The sequence below is a fragment of the Lontra canadensis genome, unplaced genomic scaffold, assembly GCF_010015895.1.
Source record: "Lontra canadensis isolate GAN:19392208 unplaced genomic scaffold, GSC_riverotter_1.0 scaffold872, whole genome shotgun sequence".
NCBI classification, from domain to species: domain Eukaryota; kingdom Metazoa; phylum Chordata; class Mammalia; order Carnivora; family Mustelidae; genus Lontra; species Lontra canadensis.
In genome coordinates this window covers 7,447-24,274 of record NW_022631856.1, presented here as the reverse complement: position 1 = coordinate 24,274, position 16,828 = coordinate 7,447, and the positions used below count along the sequence as shown (strand labels likewise).

General features: G+C 42.8%; 1 long non-coding RNA gene across 1 annotated transcript; it reads right to left on the bottom strand.

The window, feature by feature from the left end:
• Positions 1-367: 367 nt before the first annotated feature.
• Positions 368-16,105, bottom strand: LOC116863293. The gene is made up of 3 exons (XR_004381793.1): positions 16,087-16,105; positions 7,672-7,799; positions 368-549 (listed from the first exon to the last, which is right to left on the bottom strand). It is a non-coding gene; the product is annotated as an uncharacterized LOC116863293 (long non-coding RNA).
• Between the last annotated feature and the right edge of the window lie 723 nt (positions 16,106-16,828).

The following is a 16,828-nucleotide window of genomic DNA, read 5'->3' as shown; positions in this document are numbered from 1 at the left end:
ACTGTTTTCCTCTCTATTAAAAATAAGGATTTATAAAATAATGGGGCTTTAGGCGCTCCTGGGTGGTAAGGTTGGTTAAGCGTCCGACTCTTGGAGTGAGATCAGGTTGTGATCTCAGGGTCATGGGATCAGGCCCTGCACTGGGCTCCACGCTCAGCGTGGAGTCTGCTTAAGACTCTGTCTCCTTCTTCCCCCCTCCCAACCCTGCTCTCTCTCTCTCAAATAAATAAATCTTTTTTAAAAAGGTATTAGAACTTTAGTATGTACTAAAGGAATACAAGTGAAGAAGAAAGCATAGCAGTACTTTGGGAATTAGGTTCCCAGAAGGGTTATTGCTATATACTGAGACCTGGTGGCTTTGCCCAGGGGGCGACTCACCGTGCAGCTCTAGCCTGATGAAGTCTGTGATCCCCAGGTTCTCTACAAACACCCCAGAAGGCGCTGTCGTCTTAAAAAAGAAAGACACGTCAGCGCTGAGCTCCCCACGGAACGTAGGGAAGTGAAGGTACGAGGTCTCGGTGTTGAAGGAAGCGGAATTCCAAAATGAATCTGTTTCCAAAAAAAAAAAAAAGACAGTGACAATAGCAAGGAAACAGAATAACAACCATATTTTGTATTTCTAGCAATCTTTTTACCATTATTACCATTTTTACCATTATTAAATGCATTCATTATCTACGCAAGCCTTCCCTTGGGGGTTCTTCCAAACATGCAGCCACGATGTGAATACCCAGATACTGACTCTTTCAAGGGTTAAGATGGACAAGACTGCAACTGAGTGGACAGATAATCACTGGAAATACCCTGCGTTTTTTAGAAGACGATGTTATTTATAGATTACCATTAAGTCAAATTGACTTTGGGGGTACATACAGTTAGATGAACTTTAATACACGCATAGGGTTGTATAACCACCACCAAAATCAGGATAAAGGACAGCTCCATCTCCCCTCCTCCCTCCGGCTGTTCTCTTACAGTCACACCCTCCTCCTGCCCCTAAGCCCTGGTTATTGTGATCTACAGTTGTGCCTTTTCCAAGTGTCATATAAACGGAGTCACACTGTAGGTAACCTTCTGAGACTGGCTTCTCTCACTCAGTGGAATTCAAGATGCATTCATTTTGCCACGACTTGTTGCTGCTCTATCGTCCTTCATCACGTGGATCGGGCCACCATTTCTTTGTCACTGGAGAACGTCAGTGTGGTTTCCAGCTTCGGTCGTTCACAAACAGAGCTGCTCTAAACATGTCTGCCAATCACACGTGTATCTGCAAAGAGTTTTCTTTCTTGCTTTCCAACCTGGATGCCCTTCCTTCCTTCCTCGGTTGCTGCACTGGCTAGGACGTCCAGTGCCACTGATGTCACAGAACAGAAGCAGTGAGATTGAATATCCTTATCTCGTGCCCACTCCTGCAGGGAAAGGGTTCAGTTTTTCACCAGTAACCATGCTGCCAGCTGTCCGTATATAGATAACCTTTATTAGGATCAAGAAGTTCCCTGTTATTCATAGTTTGCTAAGAATTGTATTGTGAGTGGTATCTGATATGAATGTATCATGTTAATTCACGACATAATCATAGTAATTCAAATGATCATGTTCATATCAACTGATGCAAAAAAAGCATCTGGTGTGATTGTTCTTCTTTAAACTGTTAATATGGTAGATGACATTGATTGATTTCCAAATATGGTCAACCCTTGAACAAGGGGGTTGGGGCACTGACCTTTGCAGAGTTGGACATTCACATGTAACTCTGGACCCTCCAAAAACTTAACTACTAATAGCCTGATGGACAGGTTGACTGGACACCTTACCAAGAAGCATCAACGTTTGATTAACACAGACTTTGCATGTTATAGTATTATATACTGTATTCTTACAATACAGTGGGCTGGAGAAAACAAAATATTATTAAGAAAATCACAAGGAAGAGAAAACACATTTACGGGACAGTACTGTATTTATTGAAAAAAATCTGCACATAAGTGGACCTGCCCAGTTCAGACCCATGTTGTTCCAGGGTCAGCTGCACTGAGTCAGCCTTGTGTCCTGGGTAAACCACAGTTGGTGATAGTGTATTATTCTTTCGATATTCCTAGATGCTTTGCTAATGTAGCTGAGGATTTTTGCATATGTATCTGTGATGATGCATAGTTATCTCTGTCTTAATTTTTTTTTTTTTACATTTTCTTTGTCTAGTTTGAGTATCAGGGCAATGTTGGGCCCTCATAAAATGTTGGAAAGAATTTCCTCTAATATTTGCTGAAAGAGATTGTGTAAACATGGTGTTATTTCTGAGGTGGAACTCACCAGTGAAGTCATCTCCGACTGAATTCAATTCCGTCAATACTTCTAGGTCTCTACTAGTTGTTCAATTTATCTTGAGTGAGTTTTAGTAGTTAGTGGTTCTCAAGGAATTAGTCTGTTTTATCTACGTTGGAGAACTGACATGTGTAGAGTTGTTTGTGGTATGCCATTATTATCCTATTGATGTCTGTAGGATCTGTAGTGATATTCCAACTTTCACTACTTGTATTGGTAATATTTCTCTTCTCTCTCTCTCTCTCTCAACAATTTTGCTAGAGATTTATCTATTTTATTGTTCTTTTACAAATATTTTGTTTTTATAGATCTCTGCCTTTAATTGATTTCTCTTTTTTATTATTTCCTTCCTTCTGCTATTTTGAATTATTTTTTCTTCTTTTTCTAATTTCTTATGGTAAAAGCTTAAATCATTCAGTTGAGATCTTTTTCTTTCATAAGAAATAGCATTTAATGCTATTAGTATCTCTCCAAGCACTGACATAACTGCCTCCCACCATTTTTGATATGCTTTATTTTCCTTTTCATTCAGATCAATATATTTTATAATGTCTTTTGAGACCTCCTTGACTCATTTAATATTTAGTAGTTTGGTGGTTAATTTCTAAGTGTTTGGAGACTTTCTCACTCTCTTTGTTCTTTGTTTCTAGTTTAATTCATTTATATCAGGGAATGTATTTTTGTGTGATTTATTTGATATGCACTCGACTTTGTTTTGTGACACAGAATATGGTATATCCATGTGCAATTTAAAAGAACACGTATTTTACTGTTGGTAGGGTGTTCCATAAATGTCAATTAAATTCCGTTGCTTTGTGGTGACTTTAGGTTTTATGTACACTTTGCTTGTTTCCCCCATTAGTTCCAAAGATTAATGAGAGAGAAGTACTGGATTCTCTAATTATAATTATGAACTTGTCTACTTCCCCTTTCTATCCTGTCAGTTGTTGCTTAATGTATTTTGAAGCTCAGTTATCAGTGTACACATTTAAGATTCTCATGTCTTCTTTTTTAATTTCTTTTCAGCGTAACAGTATTCATTGTTTTTGCACCACACCCAGTGCTCCATGCAATCCGTGCCCTCTCTAGTACCCACCACATGGTTCCCCCAACCTCCCACCCCCCGCCCCTTCAAAACCCTCAGATTATTTTTCAGAGTCCATAGTCTCTCATGGTTCACCTCATGTCTTCTTAATCGCTTTTTGTATCTATTAATTTTCTATGCTTTCAAGCAAAAACTTTAATACAGAAACTCCAGCTTTCTTACAATTAGTGTTTGTGTAGTATATCTTTCCCTGTCCCTCTTTTTAAACTTGTGATATCATTATATTTAAAGTGAGTTTCTTGTACAAAGTACATAATTGAGTCATAACCATCTGTCCTTTGGTTTGTTTAGACCATTCATATTAAATATAAATGTTGACAAGTTTAATTTAGTTTTATCATTTTATTATTTTTTCCTGTTTCTTAGGCTTTGTTGTTCTTTTCTGTCTGCTTTGGGGTTAAACATTTCTTAGTATTCTATTTTTGTTTGTCTGTAGCAGTTCCTTGGCTGGTTACTTCAGGAGTGACAATATATACACTTTCCTTTTCAGAGTCTGCTCAGAATCTACATTTTAACCACTGGGACTCATATGTCAAAACCTGGCCAACAATTCTGTCGGTTTTCTGAGTGCCCTTTATTTATTGCTGCCAAATGTATTCCATCTGTACAAAGTAAGAGCTCTTTGAAATAATGTTGTATTTTTTGCTTTCAACCACAAGTACATTCAAAGTAACTCAACAGGAGAATAGTCTCTTATATGTACCCCAATATTTATCATTTCTCAAGCTGATTTTATACCCCTGAGTTCCCAGATTTCCTTCTGGTATCTTTTCCTTTCTGTCTGACTCTTCCTTTAGAAAGTCTTTTAAATTATCTCCTGGTAAGGAATGCTTTTAGCTTTCCTTCGTCTGAGAATTTCTTTATCTTCATCCCTGAAGGAGGTTTTTGCTGAATAAGGAATTCCAGACTGACAATTCTTTACTTCTAGCCCTTGAGAAATGTTTTGCTACTTCCTTCCTGGCTTCCATATTTCTAATGAGAAAGTCACGGCCATATGAGTAGGCGTTCACCTACAGATGATGCATTACTTTTCTCTCTGGTTGATTTTAAAACATTCTCCATTGCCTTTGTTTTCAGCAGTTTGATAATGGTGTGTCTGGAGGTGAATTTGAGTTTATCCTGTTTCAAGTTCATTCAACTTCTCAAGTCTGTTTTTTGACAAACTTGGAGAATTTTCAGCCTTTTTTTTTCCAATTTTTTTTTCAGCACCACACTATTCTGTCTGCTTCTGGATGTTCAATTACATGAATATTAGATCTTTTGTTGTTGACTCAGAGTTCCCTGAGGCCCTATTCATTTTTAGATTTTTTTTCTTTCTTTTGATCAGATGAGTCATTCCCATCATTAAGGCTACTGACTGTCTCATCTCAGATCCACTATTTGGTCCACCCAGGACATCTTTTATTTCAGTTTCATATTTTTCAGTTCTAGAGTTTTCATTTAGCTCTTTGGATATCCTATTTCTTTGGTGAAATGTTCTTTCTCTATTTGCTACAAAAGTGTTTATGATCACTTGTTAGAGTTCTTATGTAATAGCTGTTTTAAACTCTTTATCAATTCGTTCTAACCACTGTGTCACAATTGCATTAGTATCTGTTGACTACATTTTCCTAAGCCAGCTTAGATTTTTCTGGTTCTTTGTGCTAAGTAATTGTGGATGACTCCCTATAAATTTTAAATATTATATTAATAAATTCTGGGCTTTGTTTAAATGTTGTGGAGTATGTTGATTTCATCCACACACACATATATACATATATACAAATTTTATTTTTTGTTTTTAATTTATTTAGTTTTTTTTTTGCAGGCACTTGGCCTAGTTAGGATCTGGCCACACATTGCAACCTGCCTTCTGTGGGCTGTCTCTAATGCCAGTCCACTTTCCAAAGCCTTTGCAACACGACCCAACTCTGCCTCACTCGTGCACAACCCAGTGGCCAGCCTGGGTCTTGGGTTGTCGACTCTCCATTCAGTTCTCAACTTCTTGGGTCTACAGTTAGGACCGGATCCATGCATGTGTCACTCTTGGATGAGCCGAGGACTTCATGAACAACATATAGTATGCTTTCCTGAATGGCCGCCTCCCTTTGCTCTTCCAAGTACTTTCTGGTCCCCTGGACTCCCTTGTCAGTCACGGAACTGGAAAACAGGCTCTACCGAGACTGCTCTGTAATGCTGTCCTGTGTAACTGTACCTCGTCCGTTGCCAAGTGATGGGTAAGTGGAGGAAGAAAACAAAACTAAGAGGAGTCTTCCCACCATCTCTGAGCCACAGCCACCCTCTGCAGGGCAGAAGTCCCCTTCTGAAGTCCTGGCTCTCGTGCGCTCCCTGGGCAGCTCCTGCTGCCATCGTCGTGGGTCTGCCTGGAGAGAAAAAGAGGGAAATGGGATTCCTGCATCCCTGAGAGTTAGGAACTTTCTGTTCCGGCCTCTAGCCAGGGCTCGAGGGCTTCTCCTGGAACCTCTCTGTCTGTGACCCAGTGCCCACGTCTGGGTTGACCGACAGATGCTGGAGGGAAAAGTAAATGATGCCTCCTGGTTTCTCCTCCTTGCCGCTGCTGGCTTCCTAGAGCCCTGAGATGACTGTTTTAGGCTGCCCAGGTTTCATAGGGCACTCATGGGAGAGATGGGGTGGGCGTGCTTAGTTTGTCCTATCTGGACACAGAGTGTGGTCTGCAGTCTAAGGTCATGAGTGGGAAGAACAATTCTTCGTACTGTCATCCGTCAAGGCATGTTCATGTGTTCTTTACACCGTGACTATCCACCTCTCAATAGTTTTGTCATCTGAAGTAGGAAACTTCCTTTTTCTCAATGGCAAGGCTCAGAAATGCCAGGATTTCTCCACATGGCAGCGTCTCCTATGCGGCCCCAGGAAGGGTTGGCCACCGCAGCCTTGGTAGATGTTGAATTTTGGCCTCTGCTCTGATACAAGTACCACTGGAGAGTCTGGGCCAGAGGACTGACGTGCCCTGACTTTTCCCTCTGGCCATTCTGTGGCGTCTCCGCTAAGTGGGCAGAAGCAGCTGCAAGCAGGCCAGTCAAGCCACCGGGAGGGAGCGCTGGATCCGGTTTTGAAATTCAAAGCAATACGATTTGTATTTGTGGATGAGTCCGATGTGTGTTAAGAGAGGGAAGAAGTTATGAGTGGCTGTTACGTTCTCTGTCTAAGCGAAAGGAAGCATGGAGCTGCCGTGCCCTGAGTTGGGGAAGGTTGTCATGGAAACACTTTTTTCCTTCTTTTGGACAAACTGTTCTGAAATGCCTGTCGAGGCAGAGAGGTGCAGCCTAAACAGCTGGGTGGCAGGGGTGGGAGTGCAGGGGGACGGCCTGGGGTATAGCGATGGCAGAATCATTGACCTCAATGTGGGATTTAAAACCACAGGCCTGTTGGGAACAGCTTATCACTGGAGAGCAGAGAGAGGGAGGGCTGAGGACGCAGGCCGGGGGCACCACAACAGGATAATGCCACTGGCACAGGGAAGGAAGGAGGGAAAACCCAGACTTTTATGGGTAATCTGGCAGCTGAACAAAGACGTGAATCAGAGTGAGTGAGGACAGGAGGCCAAGGTCAGGTCTGACGCCAGCTGAGAGCAGAGTGTGCGTTTAGCCAGGTCAGAGCTTTACTGACGCCTGGAAAAGGCAGTTTTTAGGGAGCGATGGAGGAGAAGGCCTGAATAGAAGATATTCAAAAGGGATTAGAAATAAGTAAGTTAAAGGTAGAATGGATCCGCTCTATTTCAGTTAGTTTGGGAGAGGGAGGGCTTCGGAGAAATCCACATACCGTGGGGGGGGTGGTGAGGACAGTTAGGACGACTGAGGTTCGCAAACTGTCAGAGGGTGACAATGAACAGGCACGTGATGGCTTCCATCGCCCCGTTTCTCAGTATCTTACCAGTTTTAGGCATCTCGGCACTCAGCTAATACTTACTCCAATTAATTAATTATCAAATCACTAGATTTTGCTGACTGGGTGATCAGTGTTTCAGATCATCCCACCAACACTCACAGCGATAGTCTGACTCAAATACTACACAGAGGACACACACTCCGAAGGTAATACAATACTCCTCATTTTTTTCTCAAGCAGAACGCCAATATACACTTCTTTTGTAAGTTAACGCATTCCTAATGAGATGCAGAGTATTAGCATAGACGGTGTTTTTACGGACTCAGGCAGCTACATGTCTCCTCAAACACTGACGTGCATTTCCAGGAGTCAAGACAGTTCCTCTTGCCACTACTTACTGTCCCCTGAGCAGAGCAGAGGCCCCAGCGCATAAGCCGCTTCTGAATGTGGTCGGCCTGTGTCTCTCATCGCAACCTGAGTGACTGGCAGGTGCTCCTTATGGGAAAAGACTACTGTGTCGCTGGTCCTACAAAACAAATACAACCACCTTAGCATTATTCTGAACGACATCCAGAGAAGGAGCAAATAGTCTCTTACTGCAGCGCAAGACGTGATAAGCTAAATTTGAAAATACATAACAATAAGGAAATCAAAGGGCTCATCTGAACTCTGACATAGTAACGTACTTAATAAAGTCTGAGGATTGGAGCTCCTTGTCTGTCTGTGTGACCACAGAGATAACAGCAGGCAGGGCTGAAATCATCACCGTCGGTGCGAGCACGAGGTTCTGTTTCCCTGCAATGAAGCAGCTCGCGGCCCTTCCCGATCTGGCCGCCTTGTGAGGTTTAAATGCAAAACTTACACACGCGAGATCTGCCTGCCTTCGTTAAAAAAACAAAACCAAACCACCCAACTGAAAAGATTTAGGTTTTCAGTTCCCAGGTTTTTCTTTTTTAACTCAACTTTCTAAAATTCCTATCGTGGTTACTAAGCATTTCCTTACGTATTGATGCCATCCATTAAAAAAGAGAAAGAAAGAAGGAGGAGGTTGATTAAACCAAACTGAAGGTATGATACAATGTGCTCTTAAAATTAATGCATGGGGTAATGCGGGGGAAGAGCTCGTCGTGACGGTCACTATCCGTTCATTCAGCCAACATTTGGTGCACAGAGACTCCTTGCCAGGTCCTGCGTGTCGGGGTCGTGGGCATAAGACCCACCATCAGAGTCCCCAAGGAATCTAGTGGATATTATAAACAATGACGAAAATATAATTGTAATATAATAAAATCACGTAAGTGAATATTTGGGACTGAATATCTATGGTTCCAATGTAACAAACACCGGACTAGAGCCAGCGGTCCAGGTAGGAAGCTAGCTGTGCCACCAGCCACCGCTCTGGGCAAGGAAAGAAGGTTCTTCTGCACCTTGTGAGCTGCTCGTGTTTTTACGACCTGCTTCAATTACGTATGTGCTTTGGATTTAGAACAGATAATAGTCTGTCTAATGCATCCTTCAGGTGCCCTGCATCTGTGTAGAACCTAGGAAGTTACAGTCTGGAGCAGTTATAAAGCCCCCACTTGCTCTGATGTATACAAACGGAAGCATCTGACACTGACATTTTTGCAAGTCAAAACAACCAGCAATTTCGAATGGTTCAGCCTAATAGCTTTGCTTCAAAAAGGCCCTGCATCACTTAATAGTTAATCATTCCAATTCTGTTGAAGCATCAAAAATATTCTTTTGAGGTAGGAAGTTTAAAATTATTAGCATTTTTATTTTGCTTTAAAAATGTAACAAAGTGACTGCTGGAGCAAATAGGCAAGATATCAAAACTTTGAATTAAATATCCTGAAGTTCAGAAGCAATTTTTTTGGAATCAGATGGTTTCCAAAAATCAGACGGAACAAAACCCCAGGGCTTTATCTGGGTGAGGCCCTGCGATTTCTGCGCGTGGAAGCACACAGGCAGGTCGTCCCAAACACGGAACACCTGGTTTGTTGGGACCGGGACAGGTGGTCAGTGACAAGCCAGAAGGTGGCGTGGATCGTGGGGGGTAGTCAGTCTGAAAAATGCTTGTTATAAATGTGGGGCTAACACAGCAAAATTAATTCCTGGTGTTAAGTATCAGGAAATATTACAAATAAGCATTTTCATTCCTGTCATTGCTATTTTGGTAGAACATCTAGAGGGAAAATGCAAGGGCATTAGTTATTCATTGAGTAACCCTGAATTTTAAAGAACCATTTAAAAGCTACATTTATAATGTAGTGAAAAGCTACACTTTAATTGTTTTTAGCAATGACAAAGCACAGAGTGCCCTGCAAAAAAACCTAAGGAAAATCATAATGGGTAATTGTGTGTGTTAAGGCAGATATCATAATACATTCTTTTTTCATTCTGTTGTTTGCAAAGTAACTTCCTGAGCCTGAGGAAATTTTAAGCAGCTCAGAACTGAGAATTCTTTCTCAGCACAGGTCATTCCCAAATGCCCATGCTTCACGTAGGACGAGATTCATTGCCAGGGTCACCAGACTCATTCGAAATCGCCGAACTTAGTAACATCTCAGGATTTTCCTTGCCTCTCCATGTTTCTCTCTTTTCCCCAAAGGCCAGAGTGTTGCTCTCTAGGAGTGACAACTCTCAGGGTAGGTTTCGAGCACTCAGTGAAGGGACTTCCAAGACCACTTCCTCTTGGTCTTCAGTTCCCGATGCTCTAGAGACGCTTCTGGCGCTGGCTGTTTTGCAGAACACCTTTTCGCAGGTGCAACACAGCCACCTCGACTCCTGAGTTCTGGGAAAGGCTGCAGGGAACAAACACCGGGTTGGCTTTCACGTTTCCTAATTCTTGTGGAGAAAGCGAGCCTGGGGACCACGGAACCATTGCCACCCAGAGTTCCCTGTTTTGAAAGCTCCCGGGCTCGCTCTCGGGCTGTGCTGTTCCCTTCGCTGATCCCGTCGACAAACGCCCTCCTTTTGGAGCCTGCGGTCCCCTGACACTCCCAAGTCCTGGGGGGCCAGTCTCCCATCCTTGCTTCCACCTTCAGGACCGCCATGGACCACTGCTTTCCCACGCGCGTCTTCCCAGCATGTCACCGTCCCAAACACTCAGCATATGACTGGCGTTGGAATGAAATGGAATCAAGAAAATACTGATTTTTCCTACTCATGGCAGTCGTGTGATATCTCCATTTAGATACATCTTCTTATAACCTCATAATAAAACATAAAAGTTCTGCATATTTTTATCTTTATTCCAGGATCTACAGTCTTCATTCTGATTTTGCAAGTGGTTTTCATGATATTTTCTTACGGTAATAAGCTCTTTGTAGGAATTCAGTTATTCTAAGATTCAGTGGGTAGCCCTACTAAATTCTCATTAATTTCAATAATATTTCTGTCTGTCCTCTTGGGTTTTCCTGGTAGGCAACCCTATTTTCTATGAATTATGTCATCTTCATTTCCTTGTGTCTAATCATTTGTGGCTTTGAAATGCCTCCTATAGTTTTGTCCCTCTGCTATTCATTTCTAACCTAAATGTCCTGTAATCAGAGAAATAGTCCAAACCAAAACAACTACTGTAAACTTTTTTGGGTTTTGCTTTATGAAACATTAGGAAAATCAGTTTGCAAAAATGTGCCGTGTGTGCTTGATAAGATTATATATTCTGTAATTTTCAGGGCCTATCAAATCAAGCCATTGATTTCATATAAAAATATTCTGTATCCTTAATAATTGTCATCTGCATGATTTACCAGTTGCTAACAGATGTATGTCTAAACCTCTTCTTACAATGGTTGCTTTTTATATTCCTTCTTTCAATTCAGACAATTATTTTCTATATACATTTTGAGTGATTTTTGTTATAAACATACAAGTTTAGGATTATTAGGGTTTTTTTTGGTGAAATTAAAAAGCATCATGATATGGTGATACTAATCGTTCTATATTAAGACTTCAAAATTTTGGGGCTCCTGGATGGCTCATTTGGTTAAACATCTGACTTTGGCTCAGGTCATGCATGATTTTAGGGCCCTCTGATGAGCCCCAAGTCGCTGGGCTCCCCACTCAGCAGGGAGTCTGCCTCTCCCTCTGCCCTTCCCCACACTTATGGGCATAGGCACCCTTCCCCCCTGTCAAATAAATAAAATCTTCAAAAAAAAAAAAAGACTTTTAAACTTTAATTACTTCTGTGCACATTTGCTTGGTAAGTTGTTTTAGGATTTTGCTTTCAACATTTCTAGGTGTACAAACAAGATATACTTATTTTTAATTCAAAATGAACTATCTGCATTTAAATGGCTATTTTTGTCACATTTATTGTGCCTCATTACTCATAATATTCTTATGTTATTTTGTTGCTCATTGTTTCCTCTTCCTTTTTAACTTTTTTTCCTACCTTCTTTTGAATTAACTTTTCTTAAAATCTCGTTTTTCCTTCCTTCCCTCTTTGGATTTGAGTATTACACTGTTTCTATTCTTCAGTACTTATGATGAAGTTCTAGAACCTAGGTGAGGTTCGGTGGGCTGAGGTCCGGAGCCGATGACCAAGAAAGAATTCTTGAGACATCTTTGGTGCAAAATGGTGGTTTATTAAGCACGGGGACAGGACCTGTGGGCAGGAAGAGCTGTTGCCGTCAGTAAGCCAGTTATCATCCGCATTTTCAATAGGGGAGTCCTTTAAATCCAGCCTGCTAGAATAGACAAGATCAATGATCTCTGAGCAGTTATGTTCTATGGAGGCAGGATGGTCAGGTACAGGCAACAGAGAAGCTGGGTTTAAAGTTTGACAGGTTTTAAGTATGACTTCAGGCGTATCTAAGAGCATAGCCTGGTATTTAGTAAGGCGGCTTCCTGTCATCCATTGGTGGCCCTTGGTTTCTAAGACACTCTGGACCTGATGCGGAGTCATCCACTGTCAGGGACTGTCCCATCATGAGCTTTGAGGCTTCTTCTACTAGGAGGGCTGTGGCAGCCACTGCTCGAAGACAAGATGACCACCCTTGGGCTACACTGTCAAGTGACTTTGAAAAGTGACTTTTGAAAAAGCCTTGTTTCATTCCCTAATTTTTGGGTGAGAACTCCCAAGGCTTGGCCTTGCTTTTCTGCCACATATAGAGTAAAAGGTTTCTCCAAATTTGGTAATGCCAAAGCTGGAGCTGACAGAAGTTTAGTTTTTAATGTTTGAAAGGCTATCTGTTGAGCTTTAGTCCATAACAAAGGTTCCTCATTGGGGCCTTTAATTGAGTCATATAATGGTTTGGCTAAACGTCCAAACCCAGGAATCCACAGGCGGCAAAAACCTGCCATACCTAGAAAAGTGCAAAGTTGTTTTTTTGTAGTTGGAGGCTCAAGATCTAGTATGGCCCTTTTTCTATCACTAGATAGAACACGGTGACCAGGCGTTAGTTCATATCCCAAATAGTATACCTTTTGTTGAGAAATTTGTGCCTTTTTAGGGGATACACGATACCCTCTATCTGCCAAAAAGTTAAGTAAAGTTATACAATTTTCATCAGATGTCTCCTTTGTGGGACTACAGATTAAAATGTCATCTACATATTGAATTATTGTCCCCTTAGATAAGGACACATCACGGAGATCTTTGCTAAGTACAGCAAAAGCGACCGGAGGCGTCCCTCAACAAAATCGCTATTGATCACCATTCTACCTTCCTGTGAAGGCATTCCTGCCGTTAAAGGCCCTGGAGGGGTGCCGGCGTCCTTCCTCTTCCCCATCACATCCTAGGCTACAGATGGGTGCCTGGTGAATGGACTAGGAAACTGTGCCATCCTACACTCGAAAGGTTGTGCTACTGCCCTGCCATTTTTAACCCTCAGAAATACTAGAAAAGTTTGGCAAAGGGAAATTACCCAATTTCGTAGCTTTAAGCAGTTTGTAGAAGACACTGACAAGAAACAGTAAAGACTGAAATCCATCATGGTCTAAATGACATTCTAACACATGTGGTCCTTACAGCCAACTTCCCAGGAAACAGTCCCCGTTTGCATTTTAATTCAATCAGGTACTGGTTTCGGCCGGCTCGGAGGTCTCTCCGGCCAGAAGTGGCTAGACCAGGGTTGTGGAGGGGATCTCATTAGATCAATCAGGAGGAAACCTCACACGGGAGTCTTAAGATTGGCAGCTTTCCTAGTGACTTAGATGGCTGTCCCGTGCCCAGGAGAGACAACTTATATAAGAACAGTAATAAAGAGAGGGTATCAAGTTTCTGGGTCTTATTACCATTCCGGCCAGGGTACTAACTTACAGCCAAAAGGCAGCCGCTCTCCTCCCCGCAGAGTAGCCACGGGCTAGAGGATTACAGCCTGAGCAATTGACATGCAAGCGTTCCAATAAGACCATACTCCTTGAAAAGCCCCTGAAACGAGAGAGTAAAGGAAGAAGAGAGAAAATACTCACCACTTTTGCACCGAAGCTCAGAGTCCAAATGTAAAGGCTCACAATCCCTTCATGGTTGCCAATATGATGAAGTCCCAGAACCTAGGTCAGGTTCGGTGGGGTGAGGTTTGGAGCCAACGGCTAAGAAAGAATTCTTAAGACATCTCTGGTGCAAAAAGGTGGTTTATTAAAGCACGGGCACAGGACCTGTGGGCAGGTGGAGATGCAGCTGCCCAGGGTTGTGAGGGAAGGCAGGTTCTGTACCCTGCAGTTGGGGGAAGGTGAGGGGAAGGGAGGTTCAACGGAGTTTTCATATGCTAAAGAGGGCCTACAAGGTGCCCAGAGACCACTGTTGTCTTTTAGCAAGCCATTAACATCAAGATAGTTGGGAGATTCCTGTCTTGCAGGATTGTGATCTCTGCAAGTTAACTATTTGTTTCTCGTGTATGGAGGTCAGGGGTGCCTGAGGAATGTCACACACATTACTGAGGGGAGCGGGTGGAGAGGGGGTGCAAGGTGCCAGCTTTTGCTTTGTCCTCAGCTAGCCTCCTGCTCCCTCATCACTTACACTTGAAATCTTAACGCGTGCACTATTAGACATTTAATGCTGACAAACTTCTACAAAACAAGTTTCTAAGTTCAATCATATTCTTCTTTCTAACCCTGGCTGTAGTCCTCTGTTGATCACAATCATTTTGTTTCCCGGTCAGGACCGCTCCCTCCTGTTTCCGTATGGTACATGCCTGACACATGACTGGTGTCTCGTATTTGCCTCTTGTGTTTCTGTTAACCTCTGAGTTTACACATTTCTTTCCTCGATGTTTCTTCTAGCGTCTGGGACTCTCCTTACCAGATCACCCACCTTCGTTTTGAAAACATTCTTGAAACTTTGTCTTCTGGAGTCGGCTGGTGGTATATTTCTTCTGTGTCTGTCTGTCTGGGTGTCCCTGTATCTTGGCTAAGGACACACTTGGAACTGGACAGTTACGGTACTTACTGCTGCAGAGTGAGGGGAGTGCTGGCGGCTGCAGGCTTTGCTGGGTCCACAGAGGGGTCTTGCCTGGCTCCGACAGTCCTTGCTTTGACACCTTCTGGTCACCTCCGCTCCCTTTCACATTCTCTTTAATCTTCCTTGATTTCAGCATGATGCTTCTACAGATGGATTTACTCTTATTTATCCTGCCTGGTATCCTAGTATTTTCTCAAGTCTGGCCACTTCTTAGCTATTTTGGCCCTTAATTATAGCCAGTCTCCTCTGTTGAAACTTGGCTCCAACCCCAGTTCTCCCCTCCCTGTGCCCGCTTTCCTTCCTCCCATGCCTGTCTCTCTGGGCTAGAGTCCCTGCCACTTATCTACACTCATTTTCCGTTTTACCAGTGTTCTGATCCTGCGTGTCTAGTATCTGATCTGACAAGTCTTAAATTTCAATGAGAATATTTTCATTTCTAAAGGTTCACTCGGTTCTAAGTCGCGATCACCTTTGTCAATAGTATCTGGTTGCTTTCTCAATCAATCCCAGGCCTTATTTTTCCAACAGCTCACGCATTTATTTTATCTGATGTTCTTAAGGTATCCGTGATCTGGGATTTTTAGGCATCCGTTTACTCCGTGGTTTCTTCTGCCTCCCACTTCTGTCCCCTGGGGCTATGTAGCCCTGATTGTGAGCTCATGTTTGGTGGCATTTTTATCTGTGGGAATTCTCGAGGAGGGCTGGCCTCTAGCAAGAATGTCACATACTTCTATGATGAGCCATTGGTACTGCTGACCTGTGGCCACACTGACTTAATCCAAGGACCATGTAAATTTCAACTCCGGATCTGTGTGAGGGCAGGTCTGTGGACCTGTGTTTTCAGGGAGTTATTTCTTGCTACCTGGGGGGTTAGCTGGAAGGTCGGTCCCTTTCCACCTTCTCTCTGGGTTTGGAAGCCTTCTGAGACCTCCAGCGACAGGGAGAGGTTTGTGTCCCATAAGCCCCTTTTATGCACCCTAAACCCTGTTTGAGTTCCCCTACAAGGCCATTTAAAAATGCAGCCAGCAGCGAGGGAGGTGTGCAAGCACGCCAGGGTCGGCCACGGGGCCGTCATCGTATCTATTGGGTTAAACTTAACGGGAGGAACTCTGATAATGGTACTTTCAGTGAGTGGGAAACATTAATTTGGTATTCCTACCTTGTCTTATTAGGAAAAAAATAAAATGGACATGATTAGTTACTCACAGGTAAGCAAAAAAGCTACCTTAACGCCTCAGTCCTCAGATTAATTACACTGCACACATCAAAGCTTACACCTCGAACTGGCTGGGGAGTACTTTAATCTGTTCTCTTTATACGACTGTCTTGTCCAATGTCTGCCTAACTTACACAATTTAAGCAACACAGAATGACAGTTTGCACCGGGAAATCATGTGGGAATCACCATTCATTCCGGACGGCATCACAGTTGCAGTGATACTGAGAATCAAGGCAGTTCCCCTGGAATCCACAAGCACATTTTTGGGCACCAGGCAGAGAACCTCCCCAGTAAGTGTGTGTCTCATTGGTTCTTCCAACCCACCAGCTCACTGGGGTTCCATCTGAAAGACAAGTATGAGAAAGGTGACACCTACTTTGCCCCCCACTGCCTGCCTCCCCAGCATAGTCCCTTACTCCCCTCTGTCTAAAACACAGATGAGCAGAGGTTAACTCCACAACAGGGTCCTTTCAAAGAGGACTTCCAAAGGTTGAAGACATATTTCCACATCTAGACTTACGTTCTCACCATATGTTTTACTTTTATTAGAAAACGAGCAAGTCGTCCCTAACTCATTCAGGCGTGATATCTACACATTTCTCTTGAGGACTCCAATGACATCATTTATTTGGACACAACACTGAAAGAACTGTCATTTTAAAAAAAGGAACGAACAAAAACCAGAGTAATTTGTACACTGCATCCAAAAGCTGTTTGAGAGCCTAAAATGCCATTGGAAGATGTAGTATTATGAGACAAAATACGGATTTCTTATCTATTGGACGAAAACACTGGTACTCTCCTGTCAGGTCTTTCAAGTCCGCTGGAGGAACGAGCTTCTTGTACTGACACGTTGGCTTTGTATCTGGAAACCACAGACATGGCCTGACAAGCTTCCCTCATGCCCGAGGTGGGTCCTGGGCTCTGG